Genomic DNA, 6,000 nt, shown 5'->3' with positions numbered 1-6,000 from the left:
AATAGTTTATTTATTTAAGTTACTTCTTCTTTAATATTTCTTCTGCCCATTGCACAGTAAAAACTTATATTACGACTTAAAGAATAGAAAAATATAAATAATTAGCTTCCTGTATACAAAGTCCTTTATTTATAATAAAACACTTTTCTTTAAAAGTAGTTTGTTGCAAAAATAACATTAATTTAATCTAATTATTGAGCGAAGTTCGCGGTGTGCGATATAATAATACTTAATAGATTGTAAGACCTTATTATAAACCACATGACATGTATTTAAAAAAATGCACTAGTCATATCCATATTAATATTTAAATCGCTATACCTTAAATCTGCTCTCTATTTATCATCATATCAGCCACCAAAGGCAGGATTTTTTAGTCATTAGAAGATCCATCCATAGATCTCTGTCATTAACAAATAAGTCAGCAGTTCTCGAAAAATTAGTACAAAAATTAAGGAAAAAATTAAATTTGTTTTTATTATTCCTATTTTGTTACCAAGATTTTTTTGATGTATTGAGATTTTAGTAAGTTTTATTTGGTCATTAAGGTTCTCTAGTATCCATATTTTCTTAATTATAACAATTATCCTGTATATATCTTACGAAAGTCGACTTATATTACTAAATGTTGGTAACAAAATATGATCAATTAAAATTTGGTGACGTGGCTATTTACAAAGTTGACGGGAACTGCTCAACTGTAACCGAACTAGTGCTTTGGCGTCAACATTAATAATATGATAATAATTTGAATTAGAATAAAAATCAATAAAGATAATGATGATTCTCCCTGCAGCCCTAACCACCGGCAGCTTGGGCCCTGCCTCGCTGCTGGCGTTACCCTAGGTTAGGTTTTTTTTATAATGTGTTAAACTGTTTATACATTTTTATAAAACAATGAGCGCCTCTCGCCATCAAACGTTACAGTTTGGCGAGGATTCCTGTAAACTGTTAATTATAAGTTTATTTTTGTGAATAATAAATAAATAAAAAATAAAAAATTGTTTTGTAAGTGTTTTTGTAATTGGGCCATTTTTATCAAAGTTGTTCCCCCACTTTTTTGGATTTAGAAATTTTTATGTGCTCTGAATCGCGAGCTCTTTCAATCCTAATAGGAGAAAAAAAGTGTCAAGGTTTTTTTCCCATTCCGTTACCAATTTTTTCATACATTTTGTATGGCGGTAACGGAATGGAAGGTTTGAAAAATGTATGGATTTGGGACATGTTTGTCTCCTATCAGGATCGAAACAAAGAAAAGTTGGGTTTAAAAAAAAAATGGCCCATTTTACTTTTATATTCATATTATAAAAACCCTAGCCTAACAGTAAGTGCGTTTTCACATTATCCGATCCGATATCGGATGTGGACCGATATCCCATACATTACAGGCGCCATCTTGCATTTTTTCCACTGAAATCCTTCCGACATCTGATATCGGATAGGATAATGTGAAAAAAAACTTTTTAACAAAAAATAAAACCGCCTTCAAAAATAAGCGCGTTACAAAACACGGAGAAACTAAAAAGCAAAAAATAATAAACCTTTGAATTCAGATTTCTTATCGTATTGCAATAATCTAAACATCCAAATTATAAACAAATCAATTATTTTTGCAGTCGGTACCAGACCTGTTCGTCGCCTTGCTATTGCCTGTTTGCCCCACCCAACCATACGCAGGCTGGCACCGACTCCAAAAATAATTGATTTGTTTATAATTTGGATGTTTAGATTATTGCAATACGATAAGAAATCTGAATTCAAAGGTTTATTATTTTTTGCTTTTTAGTTTCTCCGTGTTTTGTAACGCGCTTATTTTTGAAGGCGGTTTTATTTTTTGTTAAAAAGTTTATTTATTTGTTGATTTTTAGTGGTTCCTATTGATATTATACGTATCAGTCCGAATACATGTACACTAGTGAAAGAATTATCCTTTAACTCCTAACCATTGAGGAGTTGACCTTCCATCATCAGCTCAGCCACATAAAATTATTACCATCAGGCGTAAATACTGGTTTACCTTTGAAAAATACACTAAAAACATTACATGTGCCTATAACATTTGAAGAGTTCCCTCGATTTCTCCAGGATCCCATCATCAGACCCTGACTTGGTGCCAATGGGACCATCTCGGGGTTATACCCGTTCGATCAAAAAAAAAAATTTGAAAATCGGTCCACAATTTTTGGAGATATCGAGGAACATACATACAAAAAAAAAAAAAAAAACATTCAGTCGAATTGAGAACCTCCTCCTTTTTTGAAGTCGGTTAAAAACGGACTAAAGATGAATAAATGAATAATGATAAATTATCATTACAAATGGCGTTAATATCATTACAAAAAGGCGGACACAGGCGATCAAATGTATGAAAGAGGCGCGTTCCTAGCACACAGTCACTGATATACTTAAGCTCGTGTAGGTGAACGCGTACTATGATTGTATGAGTGAGATATGACAGGTTGACTGTTGGCGTTTTTGACAGGCAGTAACTGTGAGGTAACCGAGGGGTGGGCGGCACTTTCAGCGGGGAGCGGGAGTGGCCATACTGTACGATAATACTCTTTATTATACTGTGCCTCAACTATGCGCTTTTTCAGAAACGTATAGCCCTCTGTGCGTAGCCGAATGCACAAACGCTCACGATACGCTCTCGAAGCGAAACACTCGTAGATATCTATCTCTATCGCTCTTGCGTATTGGTGCGACAGAGCCAGGTGCCGTAGCCGAATGGCATTTCTGCGACGCGAATCGAAAACGAAACGCCGCGAAAGGTAGTCTGGCTCTGTCGCGCCAATACGCACGAGCGATAGAGATAGATATCTTCGAGCGTTTCGTTTCGTGAACGTTTGTGCCATTCGGCTACGCACCCAGACTACCTTCCGCGGCGTTTCGTTTTCGATTCGCGTCGTAGAAACGCCATTCGGCTACGGGGCCAGGTCTGAGCTATAATTATTATCATTTTTAATCCCCGAGGCAAAAACAAAGGGGTGTTATAAGTTTGACGAGTCTGTCTGTTTGTGTATGTGTCTGTGGCATCATAGCTCCCGACCGGAAGAACCGATTTAGATTTAGCTTTTTTGTTTGAAAGCTGAATTAATCGGGAGTGTTCATAGCCATGTTTCATGAAAATCGGTCCAATATGTCGCGGTCGGGGGTTTTTTCAAACTTTTAATTGTGTGGTTAGGTTATTATCAGGAACACATGAAGTGGCAGTGTTTACAAACATCATATTAAATAGGTACACAATTAACCTTTAAACAAAAATACTGGTATTTACATTTAAAACAATATTTACAGATTTAGATTTACTTCTGTAACTAAGCAAGTCTACTCATCATTATTGGAAGTTTCCCCGGTTATCACAGACCACGGTGTATATCTCAAGATTGTACTATATTAGTAAGTAAGTATAACAGTAGTTAGAAACTCCATCAGCTTACAATAATACATTATTATGGACAATCACTAATATTTGTTGCTCTAAACTATCGGAGCTCAAGGCGATTTCCATTATTACATTCACTTACCGTATGTGCATTAGAAAATACACTCAATATTATACTTTATATTAAGACATTAAGGAGTATACTTGCATGACTTTTAGGAGTGCATATTTAGTTTAGATTATGATAGTTGTCTTGTGAGGTGAATCTATTAGCTACTAAATACAATAAACAGATCGAGCGGGGTGAAATGAAACTTTGGGGTGTTTGTGTACGGACATACCTGTAGAATGTGGAAGTACTATTTTAGAAAAGATATATTAAGCGGCTGAATTTAAACTGAAAGTCTTTATAATTCAATTTAGGTATTAACATAGAGGAATAAATAAGGGAAGAGTTGTAACTCCATACATCAGTAAATGCGGGTTATTTGTATAGGCGTAGTTAAGTGACATCTAGCGACAATCACGCATCAAATATCGTGAATTATCAATACCACTACTCGATAATAGGTGACAACTCGTCACTACTTTAAAAAAAACTTGTATCTTCGTCTGTCAATGAAAAGAAAATTGTAGTAAGTATGTATGGAATGCATATAGACTTACTGCGTTTTAACTTTGAGGAACAGCGTGAGATACGAGATTTTTTAAAAGTAGTGACGAACTGTGTCTCGTCTGCCAAAAATTTAATATTAGAACAGTTTTCAAGGACAAAAAGTGTCACTTTATCATGTACTTTTTCGTCAAGGAATAAAGTTTTTTTAATACTACGTCAGTGGCAAACAAGCATACCCTCCAGGTGTGTACGGGGCGTTTGCGGCCTCGCTTTCCTCCTTGAGGCCGCCACTCAAACGCGATACTGGCGCTGTTGGCAGCGAAGGGTATGACCGATCCATCTCCATTTCCGCAGATTAGATAGGAACATTAGATTAATACAAAATACAATATAAAATGGGATAAGTAGCCATAAATAATTTTCCAATTACGTAACTGCTCCTTTGACCAATTTAAATACAAGGTAAGACTAATTTGGAATGGCATTATCTTTACAAAGCAGGCGCCGAAAATCCTCAATTACCGTTACAAGGAAATCCCATGACCGGCAAATTAAATTAACGTTTTCTATCAAATACAAGATTACGCTTTCCTTGAACCGTAAATTACGTTGCAGGTCCACCGTAAATCCACGGGGCGAGTCGGCACAATAAACACCTCGGCGTATCGCTATCGGGGTTAAGAGCGATGGAGATAGGAGGGAACAATAGATTAATTACTGTTTAGAGTTTACTGAAAGTTGAAAAGGTTGTGTTGATGGTGTTTTTAACCCCCGACGCAAGAACGACGGGGTGTTATAAGTTCGACGTGTCTGTCTGTCTGTGTGTGTGTTAGTCTGTCTGTGGCATCGTAGCTTCCGAACGGATGAACCGATTTAGATTTAATTTTTTTTTGTCTGAAAGCTGAGTTAGTCGGGAGTGTTCCTAGCCATGTTTCATGAAAATCGGTCTACTATGTCGCGGTCGGGGGTTTTTTCGGAATTTTAATTTTTTGGTTATCTTATGTGCACTGCCTAGGAGTGGAATTCCTTGCCGGCGGCTATATTTCCGAGCTCATATAACCCGGTGACCTTCAAATCAAGGGTGAACAGGCATCTCTGGGCGAGCTCACTCCGTCGTAGGCCACGTCTTTGCCTTTGGCTAGTCCAAGTAGGCCAAAAGTAAGCCCATTTATAATAATAATACAAAAAAACTATCAGTCTTATATTTATTTTTCCGTCAGTTAAAATCTTAAATCTTGAATCCCTGTTTTTTAGTATGAATAGGTAGACGTTTGACCACGATCACACCTGATGGTAAGTGATGATGCAGTCTACGGTGGAGCACGCTTACCTATGAGATACCTATTCACTCTTGCTTTGAAGAGACCTAGATTGTACTCATGTGGAAACACAGACTCAGGCGAGACTCAGGATCCTTTACGGATACAGTTCGAAACATCGGGATCTTTTGTGCAAATCCATCAGTTAGATCATAAAAAAAATTTGGACACATATTTTTTCTCGTAAACGAGCAGTGCGTTGAAGTTTCGTGTCACTGTGCGTCACGCCTGGGTACAATTTTTACCTAAAAGTAACGTCTTAAAAGTAATTATGTGTAATAATCGTGAAAGTTCAAATACTACATATGTCTTATATTTAATACATCTTTGCTGAAAGTCAGGCGTTACATCAACTGGGCTACCGCTTCAGTTTATATTATTCACTAAAACACTCGTATATTAGGTACATAACATTTCTTTACATTGCACAAAGCAAACTAGCATAGCATATCAACTCCGCTCCGCTACGCTCACGATATTGACTAAGAGCTAGTATCGAAAAATGGTAGGCACAACAGGACCGAATACACAACAAACATTTTGAAAATCGAACTTTATTGTTTAAACATCAGGCCCCGTAGCCGAATGGCATTTCTCCGACGCCAAACGAAAGCGATACGCCGCTGGCTCTGTCGCGCCAATACGCAAGCGCGATAGAGATAGATATCTACTAGCGCTTC

This window comes from Leguminivora glycinivorella, chromosome 4, assembly GCF_023078275.1.
Source record: "Leguminivora glycinivorella isolate SPB_JAAS2020 chromosome 4, LegGlyc_1.1, whole genome shotgun sequence".
NCBI lineage: Eukaryota > Metazoa > Arthropoda > Insecta > Lepidoptera > Tortricidae > Leguminivora > Leguminivora glycinivorella.
The sequence above is the reverse complement of the archived record's forward strand: the minus strand, read 5'-3'. Positions refer to the sequence as shown.